We start from the raw sequence: 26,003 nt of genomic DNA on the forward strand, positions 1-26,003 counted from the left end.
TAAATACTTAAAAAATATTAGAATTCCTCAATCTTGATGAAATATCCTTTCCATGTTTTCTCCCATAGTTAAACAAGGAGTGTTTCCTTCTTTGGGGCAGTAGCTACATAGTATGAGACTTCTAGTAGCGCACTATGGTAACATAATCACACTTGAATGTTTTTTGAAAATATTTTACGTAAAATACATGTCCCAGATGGACTCTATTCTTTAGTTGGTTATCTAGAATTAACATTTGGATTATGTTTGCTAAATGCGTCAGCCATATCCTAAGCGCTGTGATCCTTTTAGAACTATTAACAGATGAGACTGGGGGGCATTTTATGGTTATAAGAGCTAAATGATATTTATGCAAGTGTGTAAACATTAATAACTCAGCGTTTATAAGCATGTTAGAATATTTGATTATGGCTAGGGAAATGCATATTAGCTATCTAGCACAGATCTAAAAGTGATCTGGGCTATACCTTTCATTTCTGGATTTCTTTCCTTAAGCTTAAAGGGTATTCTAATTTCATTATTATCAATCTTAAGATCACTTCACAGTGTCGTGGTGGTTGGGCGTCATGGTGACTTTTTTTTTCCCAGGCTCTTTGTTTGGATATGTGGCCTTGTTTGAGTTGTCTTTGATTGCTATATGTCTGTACCCTTGTTTGCTTTTGCCTGGCTACTGATTCTCGGTGTTTCACTTTGACCTTTGATAAAGCTGTGACTCTGATTCATTTTTAGGGGGGATTCACCTGGTTAGTGGAATCTAGCCTTGCCCTGCCAGGTGGCTGCGTGGGTGTTGCTTGCTGGTTGGAATGTATCCATTGAAGGCCTTAGATGTTGGAGTCCTTGCTTCCTAGCTCCACCTCTTTGTTTGAGGGCACCTCTCTTCTGGTCTAGTGCACAGCTTGGTCTCTTGTCAATCAGCATGTTCTGCCTGGCATTTTATGGCATGTTTTCTTCCCCCCCAACATAGAGTAGCAGCCTTTTTATAAGTTGTAGTGGGTTTTTGATACCCACTGTCATTTTTCTTTTCTTTTTTTTGAGACAGGGTTTCACTCTGTCACCCAGGCTGAATGCAGTGGCACGATCACAGCTCCCTGCAGTCTTGAACTCTGGGACTCAGGCAATCCTCCCACCTCATCCTCCTAAGTAGCTGGGACTACAGGTGTGCACCACCATTCCCAGTTGCTTTTTTTTTAAAAGTTTTTTGGGTCGGGCCCGGTGGCTCACGCCTGTAATCCCAACACTTTGGGAGGCCGAGGTGGGTAGATCACGAGGTCAGGAGTTTGATACCAGCCTAGCCAACATGGTGAAACCTGGTGTCTACTAAAAATATAACAATTAGCTGGGTGTGGTGGCGTGTGCCTGTAATCCCAGCTACTCAGGAGGCTGAGGCAGGAGAATTGCTTGAACTCAGGAGGCATAGGTTGCAGTGAACTGAGATCGTGCCACTGCACTCCAGCCTGGTGACAGAGCGAGACTCTGTCTCAAAAAAAAAAAAAAAAAAAAAAGTTTTTTGTAGAGACAGAGGCCTCACTATGTTGCCCAGGCCGATCTCGAACTCCTGGACTTAAGCAATCTGCCTTCCTCGGCCTCCCAAAGTGCGGGATTATAGGTGTGAGCTACCATGCCCAGGCTTCCCAGTGTCATTGTGATTTGAATTTTCCTAGAAAGATTTCTAGAATTTTTCTAGAATGATTATTGTATCCTAAACATTTATGGCATTATGTTCTTTACTTTTTATTGCTTAGAAAAAAATAGTTTAGTGACTACTGGTAGTTTGCAAATTAAAGAATTATGTATAAAATTGCTATAGGTGCTTGTGATTAAATTCTTTTACCAAGACTTCACTTCTAGAGAACTGAAGAATTTACCAAAGTAAAAATGGTCTAACTTTATTACTTGGTTTATAGAAATGAATAAATCATAGTTAATAGTACATTCTATTAGCAATACTGTACTCTAAGGTACAGATTAGAAAAATATGCACCGTATTTGTCACAATAAATGGAGTGACCAAAGCTATAGTATTTCAAATCTGTGACTATTATATATTTTTCTATACCAAGTCACCTCTTTTTTTGTTTGTTTGCTTTTGGGACAGAGTCTTGCTCTGTAACCCAGGCTGGAGTGCAATGATGTGATCTCAGCTCACTGCAACCTCTACCTCCTGGGTTCAAGTGATTCTCATGCCTCAGCCCCCCCAGTAGCTGAGATTACAAGTGTGCACCACCACACCCGGCTAATTTTTGTATTTCAATAGAGAAAGGGTTTCATCATGTTGGCCAGGCTGGTCTTGACCTCCTGGCCTCAAGTGATCTACCTGCCTCAGCCTCCCAAAGTGCTGGGATTACATGTGTGAGCCACAGTGCCCAGCCTGTACCAAGTAACATTTATTTTTGTGTGCAAGAATATACATGTGCTTGTTACAGAGTTGAGTTTATCATATTCTATGGCCATGTATTTCCCATAAATCTATTAAGTTAAAATCTGTGCCACTTATCAAAGTTTGGTGTGATTACATATATATACATAAACCTATATGATCTTTGAATTCAGAGCCTTGGTGCTAGCCTGAGAGTCTGTGTGTATGAATGCGGGTGGCAAGAGTGAGGCATGGATCATTGCTTTTGTACCGGAGTGCCATTATTAACAGTTTCTTTTCTGTGTAGTCACTGTGAACACTGTTGTGGGGCTGCTCCCTGTGTGTGGCTCTGCCTCAGAACCCACAGAGTCGGCTGGCTCCCAGACCTACTCTGTCTCTGGTTACAAGTCAGTGTCTTATTTACTGGAAGTTAAAAGACAGGGCACTGTTGATTTACACTGTGCTTCAGCATGCCCTTATTAGTATTTCTTGGTTCTTCCATCAGTAAGTCTCTGATTTCTTCACCAAAAAATAATCTTGCACAGAGTCATGATCCTCCCTGTTTTTGTAAAACACTGAGCTTTGGAAAGGGAAATGATTACTCATCACAACTCTAAACACTAGGATAAAATGTTCCTATTTAGATCAATCAGGGGCCAATTTAATTTTCTAATGAACTTTAGAATTGCTTTTGTGGTCTGCCTTTAGGGACTATTATTATACCAGCTTTTCTTCTTTTTAATGTGTCTAGAAGTCGATTTTCATCTCTGCCAAGAATTAAAGGATCCTTAAACATGTGAAAAAGATGAGAAAGACAGTCAGTGGATCATCTTGATGATGATGGTCTTGCAATTTTGCAGAAGGTTGAAAAGGCAATAGATATAACAGATTCATGTTCTTTTTATTGAAATGGACAAGTTAGAGGTCTAGATTGAATATACACTGTGTTTAGACTTAATAAACACTTTCAATAAACTTATTCTGTATTTTTTTAATTGACAACCTGTATTGGGAGCTGCATATACCATAGAGATCAAAGTTGACATTTCTTGCCCTCTTGGGCTTACCCAAAACAATATGTAATCAAATTAAGATAAGTACTGGGTGCACAAGGAAGGAAAACAGGTTGCCTTTAGAGACTGGAGGAGTTGTCCAGAAGTCTGCTCTGAAGAGAAGATGTTTAAAATTAAATCTGCAATGTTCATCTGAATTAAGCAGGTTGAGAACAGGATGAAGGAGGCAGGCATAGCAGCATGAACCAATACCTGAGGCAGGAAAGGGCTGGGTTTGTCAGAGTAACACAAAGGTCAGTGTGCTGGAGCAAACTGAGGAGGGTGAATGTTTAAAGACAAGGCTTGGCATAGGAGTGGTCAGATGATTCAGGGCCTTATGAACCATGTTAATTTAGTTGTTCCCAAGTTCAGAGAGTTGATTAGAAAGAATAAGAAGAGAATTTAGGAGACAGTGTCAGAAGGTTATTGGCTTTAGGCTGGAGGCAAGAGACGGCAGTAGCTTGGACTGGGGATTGACAGTGGAACTGAAGAGATGTGGATGGACTCAAGCTGTATTTACGAATTAGAACCAACAAAAGTTGATAGAAAGGTTAGATTGTGGTATTAGAAGAAAGGATTCATTTCAGCATCCTGGCATGAACAAGTGAATGGATGAAAGTGCTTTCCCATAGTTGGGGAAGACTAGAGGCAGAATAGATTTGAGAGAGGAGCGACAGTTCAGTTTTTTGATGGGTTAAGGTTGAAATGAGTCTGTGAGCTATCTCAGTGGAGATGTCAAGTAGGTGGTTAGATACATAGTATGTGTTTATCTCTTGCTGCATAATAAATTATTATGAAACTTAGCAGCAAATCTGTATTAGTTATCTGTTGCTCTGTAACAAGTCACCCCAACATTTGGTGCTTTAAAACAACAAATATTTATTATCTCATGCAGTTTCCTTGGCCAGGAATTTGGGAGTGGCTTAGCTAGGTGATTCCAGTCCAGGGTTTGTCATGAGATTGCACTCAAGATGCTGGCCAGGGTCGCCATCATCTGAAGCTTGACCGAGGCTAGAGGATCTGATTCCAAGATGGCTTATGCATGTGGCTTTTGGCAGAAGGTCTCAGTTCCCTGCTAGCTGTTGGTGGAAGGCCACAGTTTCTCCCCACGTGGGCCTCTCTCTAGGGTGCTTGAATGTCTTCATGACATGGCAGTGAGCTTCTCCTAGACTGAGAGATACGAAAGAATGCAAGGGAGAAGCTGTAATACCTTTAGTCTCAGAAGTCCCACATCATCACTTCTGCCATATTCTATTCGGTAGAAGTAAGTCACCAATTTCAGTCCATACTTAGTGGGTGGGGAATTAAGCCCCCCGCTTGAATGGACAGCCACCAAATAATTTGTGAATGTATTTTAAAACCACCACACATGATTTTGTAATTGAGAAGAAAGGTTTGAGCTGGAAATAAGACATTAGGAGTTTTGCACATAGATGCTGTGGAGTGAGTAGATGCGTGATCACTTAGTAAAAGTGTGAAGAGGTCCAAGACTAATCCTTTAGGAAATCTAACTTGTAGAGGATCTGCTGTGGAGGAGTGGAGGAGAAGGAAGAAATGGAATCTGGGAAGATGAGAAGAATTTTTCAGGCAGGGAGTGTTCTACTCTGTGGAAGCCTGCTGGAATGTGTATTTGACTTTCATTTTTAAGAATTTATTCTCTAAATGATTGAAGAATGAATAAATAAATGTCATGTATATGTTCAACATTTTAATTCTAAGTATGATTATTATTGAAATGCTTATAAAATTAAGAATGGAAATCAGCATTAGGAATGCATAATAACAGAGTGGGAGGTATTGGTAAAACATTATTTAATGTCCAGACAATAAAATACCTATGAAGCTTTAAAAAGACATTATTAAAGAATGTGCACTGTAATAAAAACAGATTTATAATGTATTTTAAATAAATATAAAATACTATGTAAGGAAGAAGCAGACAAAAATGTCTAGGTAGGATGTATATAAACCTGTTAATACTGGTTATCTCTGGGCAGAGGGAAAATGGGTGATTTAATTTTCCTTCCTTTGGTTTGTCTAAATCTTCCTTAATAACAGGGAATTGCTTTTGTAATAAAATGTTTGAAAATATCCCCTCCCAAAATAAAGAAAAATAATGAAAATAATGATAGTTGAAACTCAATTGAGGGGCCTGGCATGGTGGCTCATGCCTGCAATCCCAGCACCTTGAGAGGCTGAGGTGGGAGGATTGCTTGAGGTCAGGAGTTTGAGATCAGCCTGGGCAACATAGCAAGACTCCATCTCTAAAATAATTTTTTAAAATATTAGCTGGGCTTGGTGGCTCATGCCTGTAGTCTGAGCCACTCAGGAGGCTGAGGTGGGAGGATTACTTGAGCCCAAGTCAAAGCTACAGTGAGGTATGATTGTGCCATTGCACTCCAGCATGGAGCCTCAAAAAAGAAAAAAAAAACTTGATTGGGAAAAATTAAAGTACAACATTTGGCTCTGAACTTCCTGGCAGCCAAGACAAAATGATACAAAGAAGATCTCTGATTTTTGTCAAGACAGCCTGCTTTATGCCTAGTCCCCAAAGTGAGCAGAAGTGAGGCACCTTGCCCTCTAAAGCAATTTCTTTCTTTTGAAGGATTTCTTTTTTAAACTTTTATTTTAAGTTGAGGGGTAAGTGTGCAGGTTTGTTACATAGGTAAATGTGTGTCACGGGATGGGGGTTTGTCTACAGATTATTTTGTCATCCAAGTATTAAGCCTAGTATCCATTAGTTATTTTTCCTGATCATTTCCCTCCTCCCAAACTCCACCCTCCAATAGATCCCATTGTATATCGTTCTCTGCTATATATCCATGTGTTCTCATCATTTAGCACCCACTTAAAAGTGAGAAATGTGGTATTTGGCTTTCTGTTCTTGTGTTAGTTTGCTAAGGATAATGTCCTCCAGCTCCATCCATGTCCCTGCAAACAACATGATCTCATTCCTTTTTATGGCTGCATAGTATTCCATAGTGTGTATGTGCCACATTTTCTTTATCCAATCTACTGCTAATGGGCATTTAGATTGATTCCAAGTCTTTGTTACTGTGAATAGTGCTGTAGTGTCTTTGTAACAGAACAATTTATATTCCTTTGGGTATATACCCTGATATGGCTTGTCTGTGTCTCCACCCAAATCTTATCTTGAATTCTCAGGTATTATGGGAGGGACACAGTGGGAGTAATTGAATCATGGGGGCAAGTCTTTCCTGTGCTGTTCTTGTGGTAGTGAATAAGTCTCACGAGAACTGATGGTTTTATAAAGAGGTATTTCCCTGCACAAGCTCTCTCTTTGCCTGCTGCCATCCATGTAAGATGTGACCTGCTCCTCCTTGCCTTCCACCATGATTGTGAGGCTTCCCCAGCCACATGGAACTGTAAGTCCATTAAACCTCTTTCTTTTGTAAATTGCCCAGTCTTGGGTATATCTTTATCAGCAGTGTGAAAACAGACTAATACATACCCGCTAATGGGGTTGCTGGGTCAAATAGTATTTCTGTCTTTAGGTCTTTGAGGAATTGCTACATTGTCTTCCACAGTGTTTGAAGTAATTTACACTCCCACCAACAGTGTATAAGCGTTCCTTTTTTTCTCCAACCTCGCTAGCATCTGTTATTTTTTGCCTTTTTAATAACAGCCATTCTGACTGGTGTGAAATGTATATCATTGTGTTTTTGGTTGGCATTTCTCTAATGATCAGTGATGTTGAGCTTTTTTTAATATGCTTGGCCACATGTATGTCTTCTTTTATTTAAAGCAATTTCACATAAGCTACAGAGATGTTCTTAAGTCTTGGGAAAACAGAGGGCATACTTTTAAATGTAGGTTCTGTGAAGGCAGTTGTGCAGGCACAGGGTGGATTCCTATATGTGGCTTAGGGAGCTTTGTGATGATTCGGTGTAACAAAGTGGTAAAGTTTTTAGTATCTTGAGAATACAGCAGTTGGTATTCCCTTAGACCAGATTCCTTCACATCTCTGGATGACTGGGCCACACCTGATTCCTTAAGCCTGGCTGGAGTCAAGGAGTCTGTATTCTAAGACAATTATCCAGGGGATTCTGATGTTTTGCTATATCTGGGAATTTGTGCAGTCTACTATTCTTGTTGACCATGATGACAGTTGGGTTTTATTGAGAATTAACCATGTGGCTCTTGCTGCATGCTGATTATTACTTTAATTCTCATAACAATTGTTTAAGGGTTGCATTTTTACCCCCTTTGTATATAGGAGAAAAATAAATTGTTCAAGACATAAAGCAGTCAAAAAGCAGTTCCATAAAGTAGTTGGGAGCTGGGTTTTACCTGATAAGGCTGTTGGGATTGAATGAGATAATGTGTACAAAGTGGTTAGCCCTGTGTCTGGCACATAGAAAGCATTTAATAAATGTCAGTTTTATTATGAGAAAACATGATTCATGGATGGAGGCTCTGATAGCATCCTCAGTGCATGCATCTCACTATTCCAGTCATCTGTCCTTCAGTGTTACGTCTTAGATCAGAGTTATAGGACATGTGACTGGGGACTGTTGCATTTCAGGCTTATTTTATCTTATTTTCTTTTATGAGACAGGGTCTCACCCTGTCACCCAGGCTAAAGTGCAGTGGTGTGATCATGGCTCACTGCAGCCTCAAACTCTTGGGTTCAAGTGATCCTCCCACCCCACCCTCCCAAGTAGCTGGGACCACAGGCATATGCCACCACGCCCAGCTAATTTTTGTACTTTTTGTAGAGACAGGGTTTTACCATTTTGCCCAGGCTGGTCTCGAACTCCTGGGCTCAAGTGATCCACTCGCTTCGGCCTCCCAAAGTGTTGGGATTACAGACATGAGTCATTGCGCCCAGCCCATTTCAGCCTGTTTAACATTCCTTTTATAGAGCTGGAACATCCAACTCCAACTTGTAGACCAGAAATATTCCTGAATTTCTTTCCTCAGACTTATCTCAGTGGCGCCAGATTGAGTTAGGATTGAGTTTAGCTGCAAGTAAGAGAAACCCTTTTACTATAGATTAACTAAGAAAGAACTCATTTTTCTTAAGTAAGCTTCAGTCTGTAGGTAGGCAACCCAGGGCTGGTTACCTGCTCAGGGAAACTGGCAGCTTCTGTCTTCCTGGAGGAAGCAGGAAGGCCCAGGGCAAGATGTTCATGCCAGCCAAGACTGAACATATTTTATCAGGGAAATAATAGTTCTCCTGGGTCTTCCACCCAATATACTTCTCCCCTCCTCTTGGCAGAATTGAGACAAATGGTTATCTCTAGTTGCAAGATGAGGTGAATATTTTAACTGGCCACCTTGCTACAGGAAAAAAAATGGGATTAATCTTGTAAGTGAGAAGGAGAGAAAGGATGCTTGAGTAGGCAACTAGCAGTGTGTACCATAGTGAGTTCCAGCAAATAGTTCTATCTTAAATACCGTGTCCAGAGGCATGAGCAGAGTGAAAACAATTCTGATTCTAAAATTCAGGTTACCTGTAATTATATTGAAAGAATGATGGGTTGAAAATATGAGTATTAAAAGACAAAATTGGAACCAAGTACAATTTCTCCATTTGTCTTATAGGGGAATATATGAAAAGTTGAGGTAAATTAATTTCTTTTCTTGAAAAAAGTAACACTGCAATGGACATGAAAAATGTTTATTGCATCTGGTTTTTTTTCCTCTATGTTTTATTTCAGTAAAATACAGATAACATAAAATTTATTATTTTAGCCATTTTAAGTGTACATACATCTTGTTACATAACCATCACTACCATCCTCCCGAATTCTTTTGTTGAAAAACTGAAAATATATACCCATTAAACCAGGGGTCCCCAAGCCCTGGGCCACAGGTCGCTACCAGTCTGTTGCCTGTTAGGAGCTGAGTCACACAGCAGGAGGTGAGCGGTGGGTGATTGAGCATTACTTCCTGAGCTCTGCCTCCTGTCAGATCAGCAGCGGCATTAGATTCTCATAGGAGCACGAACCCTATTGTGGACTGTGCATTTGAGGGATGTAGGTTGTACACTCCTTATTAGAATCTAACTAATGCCTGATGATCTGTGGTGAAACAGTTTCATCCCGAAACCACTCCCCCCCTGCCTTCCCCACTGCCCCGCCCGTGGAAAAATTGTCTTTCACAAAACCGGTCCCTTTCTGGTGCCAAAAAGTTTAGGGACCGCCACATTAAACAACAACTCCTCACTCCTCTCTCCTCCTAGCCCTTGGCAACCACCATTTTATTTTCACTATTCTAGGTACCTCATGTGAGTGGAATCATACCATAGTTTTCTTTATGTGACTGGCTATGTCACTTAGCATACTGTCCTCCATGTTCATCCCTGTTGTAGCATGTGTCAGAATTTCCTTTCTCTTCAAGGCTGGTTATTATTCCACTTTATGTAAATATCAGATTTTGCGAATTAATTGATCTGTTTGTGGACACTTGGGTTGCTTCCATTTTTTAGCTTTTGTGGATAGCGTTCCTATTAACATGGATGTACAAATATCTCTGAGATTCTGCTTTCAGTTCTTTTGGTTATATCATTGCATATGCCTTTTACTCAGATCCCGTTTCTCCTTGACATAACCCTAGGTAATGGTGGTTAGCTTACTCTTATCTTGAGGGAAATGCTAAAGTTTTGAGGAAAGATCATTCATCCAGATCTTTTTGTTTGATTCACTCTTGCTAACCTCCAAGAAAAATTTGTGATCACAAATTATATTTTATACAGTCCATAGGCTCAGGGAAGGGAGTAATTCTGGTGTTCCTAAAAGATGTCATTGCAGTGCTGCAATGCAGAAAAACGCTAGGTTTTGGGTGTCCTTAGGAAGGAGACAAGAAAGAAAACAGAGAACATTATCCTTCCTTTGCAAAGCCATGTTGACTGTGCACATGGATTACGATCTGAGATTCTGGTCTCCTACTTAAATGATTTAACAGTGGAAGGTATTCTAGTGAAGGAAATCCAAATCCTGGAGCAAATGCATTTGTTACTTTTGTAAAACTGACTAAAGTGATCAGTACTCTTCAGTCGAAAAATGTGAAAGTGGAAAGAAGACATACTTGTCAGCTGTAAGCTTAATTATTTCAGAAAAGCAAACATAAACTTATTCTTCCAACCTTCAACAGTTATCTGGACTTTTTGATGCTTAAAAGACGAGCAGATGTTCAAGACAAATGAGAGGAAGAGCTATTTTACACCGAAGATATAATTAGCAAGTTTGCAGTACCCAGTGATAGTATAGATTGAATTTACAAATTTTTTCTTTTAAAGGCAAATAAATGTCAGACTCACAGTAGACTATTAAATAAAGATAGTGCTGGCAGAACCCTATTTTTTTTTTTTTTTGAGACAGAGTCTTGCTCTTTCGCTCAGGCTTGAGTGCAGAAGTGCGATCTCGGCTCAGTGCAACCTCCGCCTCCTAAGTTCAAGTGATTCTCCTGCCTCAGCCTCCTGAGTAGCTGGGATTACAAGCGCACCCATCACACCTGGCTAATTTTTGTATTTTTAGTAGAAAGGTTTCATCATGTTGACCAGGCTGGTCTTGAACTTTTGACTTCAGGTGATCCGCCTGCCTCAGCCTCCCAAAGTGCTGGGATTACAGGCGTGAGCCACTGTGCCCGGCCCAGAACCCTAATTTTTGACAGTGACAAGAAGTTAACATGAAGTTAACATGAAGGAAATCATTAGGAAGGGGAGTGGCCTGTAAATGAAGTTTCTTGCAGTTTTGCTGAGGCAATGGATTTTATCTGTCCCCCTCGTCCAACCCTACCTGAATAAGCTTTTTAATTAAAAAATGCATTAGTAAGGCTGGGAGCAGTAGCTCATGCTTATAATCCCAGCACTTTGTGTGGTGTAGGCGGGCAGACTGCTTGAGCCCCGGAGTTCGAGACCAGCCAGGGCAACATGGCGAAACCTCGTGTCTACAGAAAAATATAAAAATTAGCCGGGCATGTTGGCGCATGCCCTCCAGGTACCTGGGAGGCAGAGGTGGGAGAATCACTTGAGCCTGGGAAGTGAAGGCTGCAGTGAACCGTGATCATACTGCTGCACTCAAGCCTAGGTGACAGAGTGAGACTCTGTCTCAAACAAACAAACAAAAAGTATTAGTAGTTTATGTGAACTTTTTCATAGTTATGAAAATTAAAAATAAGAATCTGTATTTTTCAATATGAGACTAAACCTTTCAATTATTTCATTTATTAACTTCCAATTTATACCCTTTTAGCCAAAGAGTTCTGTGCTTTATGGGCCAATTTTTAAACTGTGAAGTCCATGGGAAGAAATTTTTAGCCCTGAATTTTGAAGGGGAGTGCAGTGTTCCTTTCTGACTTGTTTTTCCTGCTTATTATAAATATTTATCTTGGGCAAAGGATTGCATTTTAGCGGACGTGCAATTTTACAAATTTGATTATTAAAATGACTCTTCTTCCTTTTTTTATGATCTTACATTTTGTTTTTACCTTGTCATGGCAGATATTAAAACACTCCAAATAAAGACAAAAAAATTCAATATAAAAAAAACCCAAAACCACTTCCGAAATACTCCATTTTTTCTTATTTAAAAAAATGCTATTTATAGTAGTAGTTGGCATTTCATCAAAGTACATAAGCAAAGGACAGATACTTCTCATTTTTTCCCAGGTTTCGATTCTTTTTCTGAAAGTGAGTAAAATATTAGGCTTTGGAGAAAGTCTAGGTAGTTTGGTGTGATCTGTTGGTAGCATTTTGTTTTGCCTTAATCTTCTATTTTTTTCTTCCCATTTTATTTATTTTTTTGAGATGGAGTCTCATTCACTTTGTCGCCCAGGCTGGAGTGCAGTGGCACGATCTTGGCTCACTGCAACCTCCGCCTCCTGGGTTCAAGCGATTCTCATGTCTCAGCCTCCTGCGTAGTGGAAATGACAGGTACGTGCCACCACGCCCGGCTAATTTTTGTATTTTTAGTAGAGATGGTGTTTCACCATATTGTCCAGGTCTTGAACTCCTGACCTTAAGTGATCCTCCTGCCTTGGCCTCCCAAAGTGCTGAGATTATAGGCATGAGCCACCGTGCCCGGCCTTCTTCCCATTTTAATAACGAATTATTTTGCCTTAAAATACTTGAATTTATTGCGAAAGGTGTATTTTAAATGATTCAGCTCCCTCTTCCGTGGTGTTTCTGTAGTGAATAGACTGGAAGCTGGGAAGAAAGTGACCTCCATAAACACAGTTATTTTACATTATTTCTCTCTCTGAAGAGAGAATTAGCACTCTCTTTCACTTCTAAGTGGAAAACCCACTGGACAGGCAGGTGCAAATAAAGCCATGTAACCTGGCAAGTTTCATTTTTAGAAATATGTGGGCTTTATCCAGTTTAGGAGCTTAGCTTCTGATACATTTCTGTCTCCCATCCTTTGGGATTTGGAGCTTTTTTTGTTTTTGGTTGGTGTTGGCTTCTACAGTATCTCCCTTCCTCCTAGATCCTTCCTGTCTGCATGTAAATACAGATATGCAGAAGTCTCCCTTATTCTCACCATCCTCCACCAAAGCAGACAGACCCGCAGACAGACAGACCTTGTGTCAGCCCAGTTTATTTTTTAGCTGACAAATTCTCTTCCTTTCCTACTTGTCCTCATTAAAGTGGAGAAAAATACACCTTTTACAAGATGGGTGCATTAAAGAAAAAATGTTACAGAAGGTATTACGTATTTATTACAAACTTAGAAAATATGGCTAACAAATAATAGAATATAAGAGTCACTCAGAATCTTCTGACGTACAGATACAGTGCTAACATTTTGGCTCTTGGCTTTCTGTCATACTTACACTTACGTATAAGTGAAGCACTGTGTATATTCTTTAATGACCTGCTTTATTACCCTTTAATACACTGTGAAAATCCTTCCATGTCTTTACATATTCATTATATGTACCTGAATGTAATTTTTTTTAACCTTTTGTTTTTTTTTTTAGAGACAGGATCTTGCTTTGTTGTCCAGCTGGAGTACAGTGGCACAACCATAGCTTACTCCAGCCTCAAACTCCTGGGTTCAAGCGATTGTCCCACTCTAGCCTCCAGAGTAGCTGGGACTACAGGTGTGGACCATTGTGCCTGGCTAATATTATTTATTTATTTATTTATTTGAGACAGGATCTCACTCACCCAAGCTGGAGTGCAGTGGTGTGATCACAGCTCACTGCAGCCTCCACCTCCCCAGATTCAGGTGATCTTCCCACCTCAGCCACCTGAGTAGCTGGGACCATGGCGTGTGCTACCACGCCATCTGCTACCACACCTGGCTAAGTTTTGTATTATTTTGTAGAGATGAGGTTTTGCCATGTTGCCCAGGCTAGTGGCTCAAGCAGTCCACCCACTTGGGCCTCCCAAAGTGCTGGGATTACATGCATGAGCCACCTTGCCCTACCTGCTAGTATCCTTTTTAATGCATGAAAATATACTTTTAAACAGTTCTCATGGATGGACACTGGGAAAGCTAGACCCCTGTGAGAGTTTGAGCTCCTCAGTGTGAAGACCCTCTCCTGTCAGCTCTAATGTTGCATTTTCCTGGTATGAACCCTGAATATCTGACAGAGGTCTCAGTGAATTTAGAAAGTTTATTTTGCCAAGATTGAGAGTGCGTGCCTGTGACACAGCCTCAGGAGGTCCTGATGATATGTTCCCAAGGTGGTCAGAGCACAGTTTGGTTTTATACATTTTAGGGAGACATGAGACATCAGTCAACATATGTAAGATGAACATTGGCTTGGTCTGGAAAGGCGGGACAACTCGAAGTGGGGAGGGGGCTTCCAGGTCATAGGTTAATAAGAGACAAATGGTTGCATTCTTCTGAATATCTGATTAGCCTCTCTGAAGGAGGCAATCAGATATGCATTTATCTCAGCGAGCAGAGGGGTGACTGAATAAAATGGGAGGCGGGTTTGCCCTAAGCAGTTCCCAGCTTGACTTTTCCCTTTAGCTTAGTGATTTTTGGGGCCCCAAGATTTATTTTCCTTTCACACGGGGCTCGCTTAATAAGTTCACCTGAGTATCCTGCTAATCTCTCACATTTTTTGGTGCAAAGAGGAATTTCTTTCCTTAATCAATTTCTTTCTGTGCTTAAAAAAATTTTTTTTGGACTTTTTATTTTTTAATGGAGAGACACCATTCTTTAAGTTACCAAAGTCAGAAGTTTTTGCCCTTCCCTTTCTCCTTCATTACTCTTTTTTTTTTTTTTTTTCCTGAGACGGGGTCTGGCTGTGTCGCCCAGGCTGGAGTGCAGTGGCATGATCTCAGCTCACTGCAACCTCTGTCTCCCAGGTTCAAGCGATTCTCCTGCCTCAGCCTCCTGAGTAGTTGGGATTGTGGGAACCTGCCACCACGCCCAGCTAATTTTTGTATTTTTGCTAGAGACAGGGTTTTACCATGTTGGCCAGGCTGGCCTTGACCTCCTGACCTCAGATGATCCGCCCAACTCAGCCTCCCAAAGTGCTAGGATTACAGGCTTGAGCCACTGTGCCCGGCCTCTCCTTCATTACTCTTATAATAATTCAGTAGTCTAGTCCCAGCATGGGGGTGGGGGACTTGGAGTAATATTGGTCAAAGAATATCGTTTGACAGGAGGAATAACTTCAAGAGATCTATTATACAAGGTGATGATTATAGTTAATAACAATTTGGTGTATACTTGAAAATAGCATAGAGAGCAGATTTTAAGTGTTCTCATCACAAATAAATGGTAAATATGTGAGGCAAAAGCACTAATAAACAAAATTTTGTCTCTTAAGAGCCATAGAGTCTAATGGAGAATAGAATGGGAGGCAGGTTATATAATAATGATCATGTCCACCCACCTCACCAAGTCCCAGCAGCAACCTTCTCTCTTCAATTCAATACCTGTTGCATCCATCTGCCCCTTTCTTGTCTCATTACTCTTCTACTCTTTCAGGCTTTCTGATGTCTAGCCTAGGCAATTCTAATAAGCCTCAAACTGGCTTACTTTCTTCCGGCCTCCCTCCCCATGAGTCCATTTTTCATGTTAATCTCACTAAAGCACCCTTCTGATCATGTCACGCTCTTGCTCAGGAAAAGCCAAGGGCCCACATTGCCTGCTCATTTAACCCCTTGCTGTGGCCTTCAGAGGCCTCTGCAATTTAACTGCAGCCTGTTCCAAAATTCAGCGGCATCACAGCTCTGATAAAAAACCACTCAGCCAAAGGAACGTCTTCACAGTTGTGTCTGCATCATGTTTTTAGGACTTTGCTGCAGCTGTTCTCTCTCTTTTACAAATGCCTTTCTAACCATTTTTACGTGCCTCAAACATAGTAATTCAAGGTCTAGCTCAAATGCAACCTGTTCCTCAAATCTTTCCCTGATCCCCTTCTCATCTCCATCAGGACATATTTTTCTATGAATTTATGAATGTATCTGTACCTGATATATTAGTTATAATTTTCTGTTGTCTTAGTCCCTTCCCCACCCACCCCAGGCCACCGGACCACAGCTTCCTTGAAAGCAACATCTGGATCTCTTTTGGGACTGACACATAGTAGATGCTCTGTAAATGTTATTATTTCTTTGTACAATGTTTTTCACAAAATAATTGTACAACTAATTTTTATTAAATGACTATAAAATATAAAACTTAAGACAACAAACATAACAAAGAGTTGGAAATATTCTCAGTTCTTTTTTTTTTTTTTTTTGACACAAGGTCTTGCTCAGTCACCTAGGCTGGAATGCAGTGGTGTATTCACAATTCCCTGCAGCCTCAAACTCCTGGGCTCAAGCAATCCTTCTACCTCAGCCTCTTGAATAAGTGGTACTACAGGCATGTACCACCACACCCAGATACTTTTTTGATTTTTTGTAGAGACGGAGTCTCCCCATGTTACCCAGGCTAATCTTGAACTCCTGAGCTCAAGAGACCCTCCCTGGAGGCCTCCCAAAGGGCTGAGATTACAGGTGTGAGCCACTTGCCTGGTCCCCAGTTCTTATTACGTCCGTTAATTTGACTAGAAGTCTTACAAAATGACCTAAGCCAATTTGATTATGCATAATTATAAATTTTGGCTTTATTTTTGATTGGTAATGTTGGCTCCCAATGCCACTGTCTTCCTATAAGGGTCATAATAAAGGCAAGTTTCAGACCAAATCCTGCCATGAACATTGGCATTCATTAAGCAATCATTATTCGCAAGTAGGCTTGAAAAACAGTTCATACAGCCTGCGTGTAAAGTTGGTAAGCTGCAGCTCTGTGTCTTTTTTTTTTTTTTTTTTTTTGAGAGACAGAATTTTGCTGTGCCACCCAGGCTGGAGTGCAGTAGTGCAATCTCAGCTCACTGCAAGCTCCACCTCCCGGGTTCACGCCATTCTCCTGCCTCAGCCTCCCGAGTAGCTGGGACTACAGGTGTGCACCACCACGCCCATCTAATTTTTGTATTTTTAGTAGAGACAGGGTTTCACCATGTTAGCCATGATGGTCTTGATCTCCTGACCTCGTCATCCACCCGCCTCGGCCTCCCAAAGTGCTGGGATTACAGGTGTGAGCCACCATGCCCGGCAGCTCTGTGTCCTTTTGAAGGTCATAGTTAAAGTAAATGCAGCAATATTCTAGAGCTGTATAATTTGGTGCATTGGCTGCTGAGTTCCTGAACTGCAGCTAGTCTGAATTGAAATAATGCTGTAAATGTAATATACACCCAGGATTTCAAAGGTTTAGTAAGAAAAAAAGACTATAAAATATATTTTCAAGATGTTTTCAAATGTTGAGTATATGTTGAAATGATAATGTTTTGGAGATACTGGGTTAAATAGTACATATTACTAAAAATTCATTTTACCTGTTTTTTAATGTGGCTTTTAAAATTATGTATGTGACTTGCATTATATTTTTATTAGACAATGTTGTCTTAGGGAAAGGATTTAGTCTTATAATCAGCAGCAGATAACTAAAATCCTCCAGCCAATGGCTGAACATAGGACCTTTAGGGATCTAGCCTCCCAGACTCACTAGATTTTTATATTCTGTTTAATCAATGGTGGGGCATGTCTAGAAAATATTTTGACCAATCCTTGTTCATTGAATAACACTAAAGTCACCAGTGGGAGGATATTTCTAACATTCTAATTATGCCAATTATTAAGCCACAGTAAAAGCACATTTCTCACATTCATTAATTAACAAAGTCTCTGGTGTTGATGAAAATAAAGATAACTGATGCCTTTGTAGTGGTCCACTCTGGTTTAGCCCTTCTAATTAAATTATAGCTGAACTTCTCTGGAATGTTATACTGGCTTGGGACAAATATGAGCCTCTAGTGTGGTTTGCACACTGGAATATGTGTGTCTTACTGTGACCTTGGCAAGCTTTTGTAGTGGTTAAGGCACCCAAGATAGCATCCTAGCTGTCTCTTTTCTTAGCTTTCCTTTCATAGTTCTTCTTTTCCACTTTCTAAAAGAAAGTCGTACCTCTCACTCTCCTCAAATTTTACTGTGCTGCATTGCTGTGAGGCATCAAACGAGGACAATTTAAGAATGCAAAACGAAGAGTAATCCTTTAAAAATTTAAATGGCTGGTGCCTTGTTGCATCCAGGGCAAGGCTTTGTGTCCAGCTGCCATCCATCCATCCATCCATCCATCCATCCATCCATCCATCCATCCCTCTATCTTAGAAAGAGAATTCTGAAGTGAGATGTTATTTGGAAACACCTATAACATGGTTTTTAAACCCAAAACCAAGTCAGACTCCTCTTGTCAGAAAATAAATCTGCTTTGGCTGATTAGTTTGACAGTGAGGACTAGTTTTGCCAATTAGGTACCAGAGGAGGCATTTTCTATTAATTGAATGAGCTAAATTTGCAACTCCTTAACAACATGCTAGAAATTACATCTTTTTAACAATTTAAATTTATGATAAATATCAGTTGTCAACTTTAAAATGTGCACGGAAATTCTTTTGGAAGTTCATGAACAAGAGTGTTTGAAGCTTCTGACTTAAACTAGTTTAACACAAGCATATTACACTTTGTACGTTGAAATCTTCTGAAGTATATTATAGACATTATATAGGAAGTTTTAAGAAGAGAAAGAAAAGATGGAAAAAGACAATCCAGAAGAGAAATGGTAGAAAGAGACTGACCCACATGGTGCAGGGGGCCCAGACTGGTACAGCAGGCCAGCTCTGTGGCTGAGAAGTCCAAGATGGTGGCCTGTGTCATGACAGGCCCAGAGAAGGGCGCTGGAAAAGAATATTCAGTGATGCAGGATGGAGGGAGGTTTGAATGTTCAAAAAAGTAGAACAGGCAGAAGGAGGTGGGTTCTGAAAATGAAGAGGAGAGAAAGAGGGGGAGAGTCTTTGCTCCAATGATTCTCCAAATGATGGGGTGTAGTAAAGAAGGCTTGGCAGATTTGTTTGAGGGGATGTTTATTGTGGCCCTTAAGGTTATGGAAACTTTTGTAGATGTCTAATCCTGATGAGCTGGACACTTTCTCTTTGACCCATGAGTTTTTTGAGGTTGCATTGTTTTTTGATGCTACCTGGAGACTCTCCTATCTGGCAGAAAGGAAGGGTCAGTGCTTTAACGTATGTGAATTGCTGTTGTCTGGGTCTTGTCTATCTCAAGGTGTTGTATGGGCCCTGACACACAGAGGACTAACTTGAAGTAAGGAAGCAAGCCAAACTGTATTGCTAGTCCTTTTTATCCACTGGAGTTGTTGGCTTCAGAATGTTATCATTGGCTTTTACAATGCTCATTCACTGCTTGATGCTTTTCAATTTATTATTGAATTATCATATATATGTGTATTAGTCTCTTTTTATGCTGCTAATAAAGACATGCTAGAGGCTAGGTAATTTATAAAGAAAAAGAGGTTTAATGGACTCACAGTTCCACGTGGCTGGGGAGGCCTCACAATTTTGGCAGAAGATGAAGAGATGAAGGAAGAGCAAAGGGACGTCTCTCATGGCAGCAGGCAAAAGAGAGTGAGAGCCAAAGGAAAGGGGAAACCCCTTATAAAACCATCAGCTCTCATGAGACTTATTCACTACCACAAGAACAGTATGGGGGAAACCACCTCCATGATTTAATTATCTCCTACCAGGTTCCACCCATAACCCATGGGAATTAATGGGAGCTACAATTCAAAATGAGATTTGAGTGAGGACACAGACAAACCATATCAATATGTATTCTTTCACAATATATTTTTTATTTGACTACGATGACCCAGTGTCATGATCTTAGAAGACACGTGGCATACAGTGAAAGATTTCCTACATTAGCTCTATAGAAAATCATAGCATTCCTATATATGCATATGGAGAGATATTTGCATACTTATTGTTCTCTTTTTCTTTGGACATTCTATACATTTTTTTTGTTTGAAAATTGCTGTTTCTTGGATATTATATTGTGTTATTCTATGAATTTATGAGGAAGATCCCTCATAACATGAGGAAAATAATGAAATAAAGTAATTAAAATGAGAAAAATATTATTTGAATAATTAGCAGTCTTGCAAGGACATATTTTTGCTGCTATTTTGACAAGTAGAACTTGTCATGAGAAAGTCTGAAGGTCAAATCACTGGAATGGTTTTTACATTCAAAATGTTTTCCCCATTTGTTTTCCAGGCTTATACATCTAGAATTATATGTTAATGAAATAATTGCTTTTTCTTGAGATTTCTGCAGACAGTTTGTAGAACATAATAGATGTTTATTTGATAATAATAAAGTGAGGAATTTAATTTCATAGAAATTTTCTTTCATAAGTTTAGCCTTTTGTCAATCAATAAAAAAATGTTTTCTGTTGGCTTTTCATGACAGTGACTCATATCATTATGACTAATTCACTGTGTCCTAAATAATCCCTCCTTGTTCTATGACATTTCTAGCAATTTTAATGAAAATCTTCACTCCAGGACAAAAATTCAAAGTGAAGTGTTTGTATGTAAGGTTTACAATCTCTACCCCCATAAATGAAGTCTGTTTTTCTGCATTTGCAACACATATAATATGGTTGATAGAAAAGATGTTGAGTTTTTTTTTTTTTTGCAAAATATATTTCTGGAGGAAAGGTTTCAAACAGTGTCAGATGCCTGTAAATCTTAGAAACATTCTTTCAGTTTAAGTTTAGCCACTCTAGAAAGTGCAAGTAGAAAAACATTATCTCCTATATTTCTAGGCATTGTTTAAAAAAACTTGAGTTTGTTGAAAACAGGTTAAGAAGTAAATAAACTAAAATTAGAAGATAGAATTAATGGTTACATTTAATTCTGAAAATAATTGAGAGTAAATCAATCATTTGGCAATATGGTGTGGATTAAATGTGAAAAAGCAATTCCTGAACCCCAGCTGCTTCAGGTTAGCATGCTGTTAAACTTGAACTCATTCAGAAAGTCTTCAGGAGGTCTCTAAGTTTGGGGGTTTTGTTAGGTCGTTTCTGTGTTTGCAAAGTCAGTCTTACACTAGGATGGCTATACATTTTTTTTTTTTAAAGAAAATAACAAATATTAGTGAGGATATGGAGAAATTGGAACTCTCATGTATTATGGTGAAAGTGTAAAATGATGCAGCCACTATGGGAAATAGTTTGCTGGTTCCTCAAAAATCTAAACATAGAATTACCATATATTAACCTAGCAATTTCACTCCTGCATCTATACCCAAAGGAACTGAAATTGGGAACTCAAACAGATACTTGTACACCAGTGTTCATTGTGGCATTGTTCATAATAGCCAAAAAGTGGTCAACTAGTGCTCATCTTTAGACAAATGGATAAAGAAACTGTAGTTTATACATACAATGGAATATTTTTTACCCTTAAAAAAGAATGAAGTTCTGATACAAGCTACAACGTGGATGAAACCTTGAAAACATTATGCTAAATGAAATAAGCCAGACCCAAAAGGACAAATATTGTGTGATTCCACTTACGTGACATATCTTAAATAGGCAAATGCATAGAGATGGACAGTAGATTGGCTATTACCAGGGGCTGGTGGGAGTGGGGACTTATTGCTTAATGACTGCAGAGTTTCTGTTCAGTGTGATGAAAAAGTTTTGGGAATAGATAGTGGTTATGGTTGTATAACATTGTAGGTGTAACTAATGCCACTGAATTTTATGATTAAAAATGACTGAAATCACAAATATTTTTATGTATTTTACCACAATTAAAAAAATCTATTAATATGCCAAAAACGATTGAATTGTAAACTTTAATTGGGTGAATTATATGGTAGGTGAGTTGTATGGTAGGTGTGTGGATGAATTGTATGGTAGGTGAATTTTATACCTCCATAAAACAGGTTTTTAAAAAGAGGCAGTCTTGTGAGTAGGAGGAGAGCTAGGTAAGGAGACATGAATCTTGATTTGATTTATGGCACCATCCAGCTGCATGTCATGAGGGGTAAGTCCCTGATCTCTCTGGTCACAGGACAGGATCCCATCAGGCACCCTCTTATATACTTCCTACTCCTATCCTCTGTGGCTCCGTGATAGTAAGGTGGATAGTTTTGGTGGGTTAGGTTGGTTCTCAGCTGGAACAAATATGTTCCTCTGGCCAGGCGTGGTGGCTTACGGCTGTAATCCCAGCACTTTGAGAGGCCAAGGTGGGTGGATCACGAGGTCAGGAGTTCGAGACCAGCCTGGCCAAGATGGTGAAACCCTGTCTCTACTAAAAATACAAAAATTAGCCAGGCTTGGTGGCACGCGCCTGTAATCCTAGCTACTTGGGAGGCTGAGGGAGGAGAACCGCTTCAATCTGGGAGGCAGAGGTTGCAGTGAGCCAAGATCACACCATTGCACTCCAGCCTGGGCAATAAGAGCGAAACTCCATCTTAAAAAAAAAAAAAATGTTCCTCTGATGCTGAACATGATGTAAATTCTAAATGCAGTCCAGATGTGGCTGTAGACATTCTAGGATCCCAAGGCTCCATAATTGCCTTCAGTTTTGGGCAGAGTGGACGGGTCATTGGGTCATGCTAGCAGAGCATGTGCTTGCATAAGGAGGTTGATTTTTTTCAGATAATCTCGATTTTATTACAAGAACATTTTTAAAGCATATGTTTTAACTCCATACCCTTCTTCTCTTTTATGGGCATAAACAGTTTTCAGGATTGAAAACTTTCTGAAATTTGGATTGTCTTAGCCTTATTTTGACATCATTATATGTTATAGCCCTCTGTGTTTTCTTGTAGATACCACAATTATATTAAACATGTTCTTTTTTGTGAGGTATTGAGTCTGAGGCTGAAATGAAGAGGTATTGACTAGGCTTATTCTATCTAGAATGCCCTTCCCATCTTTGCATGAACCGTACTTCATCTATTTTTCAAGATATATTTTAAAGCCTTGTTTTTTCCATTAAATTCTCTTTAACCTCCTCCTACATGGAAGTGCATTGAACACAGGCTCCACAGTCAGTTAGACCTGGTTCTCTCTGTGGCCCAGCATTTGCTGGGTGGGTGATGCTGGACAATTCGTTTAACTTCTGCCTCAGCCTTGTCCTTTGACAAGTGGAGTTGTTTTCCTTTCTCTTCTCACTTCCACCATTTCCACCTCTCCTTGCCTTAGGGCAGAGAGGAGTTGCCAGCAAAAAGACTGGCAGCATTGCCTGCTGTCTCCTGCTCACAATTGCTGATGATTGGCATTTGTATTTCAATATGGTGTCCATGCTCTGGAAAGGAATAATCTGGAAAGAGGACTGGGAAGTAGATGGTTTGCCTGTGTCACCACCACATTTTCCCTGTTCTCTGGGGTGGTGTACCTCCTCTTGCAATCTTCTCTAATTTCTAGATGAACCTGGCTTCGGAAGATACTGTGCTGTAGGTTTTTCCAGGAGTTTTGTTTGCTTTGGAGTTTCTTAACAACCATCATTGCCTTGAAGGCTTTGTCAACATTTTGGGCTTCCTTGTCCTCAACAGATTTGCTTGTTGGGCCACATTTGTGCCTTTTCACTTATTCTCACCAGGGACTTCCTTCACTGGGCATCTGGCTGGGATTCTTGTTGCGTTAATGCACACTCAAGGGCCTCTGAAGAACATCATGGAAGCATGTACTGGCATTTTTTTCCCTCCAATTATTGGTTATCCAGGACAGTGATATTACTTTAATTGTTCAGGCTAGTCTGGATATCAGGATCATTATCTTTATGGCAGGCCAGGTTATTATGAAGAAGCACCCAGGAGCTATGATATATACACAGCAGTACTCCGTACTGCTCTTTTCTCTCCAGAAAAGGAACAGCTGGTGAGAGCATGAAGAACCAGCCCCTGGGATCGAGAAAATACCAGGAATAGCTCACTGCCCTGCGGGCTTCTTCTCTCAGAAGAAATGAGACTATAATGGCTTCACAGGTTTGATAGCCAGTGAGGTGGCACAGCATCTTGGGAAGACATGGTCCACTTGTGTTATTATTGCCCATCGGATTCATTCCCCAAGCAACTAGTTCATTGTAAACTAAAGCAAAGTATATCATTTAAAAAAAATCAACTTGTATTTAGCTTTTTACAGAGTGAAGCGAAAGTCTGTTTTAAATGTGGTTTTTAGCTTTAATAACTTCAATGTTTAAATGTGGCAAACTCACAAAAATATCATTTGAAATGTTAATTATCTAAACTTCTTGTACACTTAGGTAGTTTTGACAATTCTGAAAACTACATTTTTAATTTTAGCTTTTTAAAGGTCCTCTGAGGATGTCAGATTTTGAAAGAAACTCAGGGAGGTTAAACATTTCTGTTTGAGAGCAGTCTGTCTCCTGTTGGCTTTCTTTGTCTACATATTTATAATATTTTACAGATTATTATATAATTATTATTTCCATTTGACATTTTGATACATAATGTTTGAATAAATGAATTAGTGTTTGGGTGTGATTGGGTCTGATGAAACAAGAGAGCATAATGGCATAACTAAGTGTGAGTGGCAGATTTATATTGGGAATGATTCACATGTAGGGCCCACAAAAAGAAGAAATGAGAGTATGATCTGAAATGCTTTTGTTGCTTCCAAAATAATAATCTTTGCTAATGAGAGATTGGCTTTCTAGGGTGTGTTAAATTTTGTGTTTGTGAAAGATGCCTTAATAAAATCAATCCAAGTTTAAAATCATCCAATAAGAGATTTCTTTCTTGGCTAAAGTTCTAGGTGCTTCTTTTCTGAATAGCTGCGCTTTAGGGAACTCATGTTATGTTAGTGCCAGCCAACTGGACACTTAAATTGCTTCAAATGGTGTACTAGAGGATAATGCTTTCTCTCTAATAACAGTAGAGTTTTAGAGGTGATTTGTGTGCTTTCATAGGGGAAACAACTCCTAATTTCTCTGCCACATTTCCAGTTTAGGATTTAAATTGAGATATGTTGCTACATTCTGCTAAAACAATTTTCCATATGCATTTGAGCTGGTGAAGTGAAAACATTTTCAAACCAGTTTCCTTGAAGATTTATCAAGCAGTTTTGTTGATGCGTCTTGCTATACTTCTTTTACCTGTCACAGAAATAAAATTCCAGGCTAGGCAGCAGTGAAGGCCTTTGGATCTGTGTGAGCATGTCAAAAGCATTTTAAGAAGAGCGAAATATTTAGAGGAAGAATTTGGAAAAGCAGCCTTAAGGGATTTAACACATTTTTCTTCTTCTAATTCAGTCTCGTGTTCATCCCTCTAATGGAGAAAGGTCATTAATGGATAAGATTTGCTAAGCCAGCAAGGGCTTTCAGAAACAAAATGGTTTTCAAAAATCCAGGCCTAAGGAAAACACGGTTTGAATTTGGGAGCTTGAAAGAATACATTTAGAGAAGGCGTATATGCAGTGTAAATTATATTCATTCACTTAATATTATAGATATATATTTATAATCAAGTTATGTGTACATTTGTTGTATTCTTACACATTTTTGTTTTGGAGAAGTTAAAATAATGAATTGGCTTGATAATGAAGATTGAAATAATTTGAGACTGTGGAAGTTCTGTATAAATTTCTAGGCAGACAAAATGGCTGATCAGAATAGCATGATGGAGTTTTAGTTGTCCTGTTACTCGTCCGCTATTTTTACATGCCCGATATCTGGGCCAAGATTGTTTACCTTAATTGTTGTGATGTGGAGGTTAGTAAGTGTGTGAAATTTGTTACATTTCAATCTCATAATTGAAAAGCCACAGGCAAATTCTTGTTCTTTTACTGAATTCCTGTCTAGTAGAAAATAAGATGTATGTGTGTTTGTATGTGTATGTTTGTCTGAAAAAAGGAAAATGTAAACTAGTCTTTGAAATATGTACCCCCTTTTCCCCATTTTTAACTGTATCAAGAGAATGAATGCAGAAATATCTTTATAAACTTTGAAGTATTTTTGAAACATTTGGATGTTAGAAAATGTATCGTTTACAGACAAATAATTTATCTGTTACTTAGACTTATATTCTGACATTGACTTGACCCATAAAATAAAGACTATTGTTGAAACATTATCTTATTCATTTTTATAAACATAAGAATGGGAATCCATAAATTTGATTTCATTTCATATGTGATAAAATGGAAAGATTATTATCATTTGATAAGATAAATAGTGCTCATTTCTTTGTCCACTTTATATCTGGGGAGAAACCTACATAGTATTAGA

The 26,003-nt window shown here is 39.3% G+C and overlaps 1 protein-coding gene and 1 pseudogene across 2 annotated transcripts in view; both read left to right on the forward strand.

Moving 5' to 3' along the window:
* The window catches only part of UTRN (utrophin), a 573,765-nt gene that overhangs the window by 90,139 nt on the left and 457,623 nt on the right, over window positions 1-26,003 (forward strand). The window lies entirely within an intron of this gene.
* On the forward strand, window positions 22,971-23,758 carry LOC105739602 (annotated as a pseudogene).

The sequence above is a fragment of the Nomascus leucogenys genome, chromosome 3 (assembly GCF_006542625.1).
Source record: "Nomascus leucogenys isolate Asia chromosome 3, Asia_NLE_v1, whole genome shotgun sequence".
Classification (NCBI taxonomy): domain Eukaryota; kingdom Metazoa; phylum Chordata; class Mammalia; order Primates; family Hylobatidae; genus Nomascus; species Nomascus leucogenys.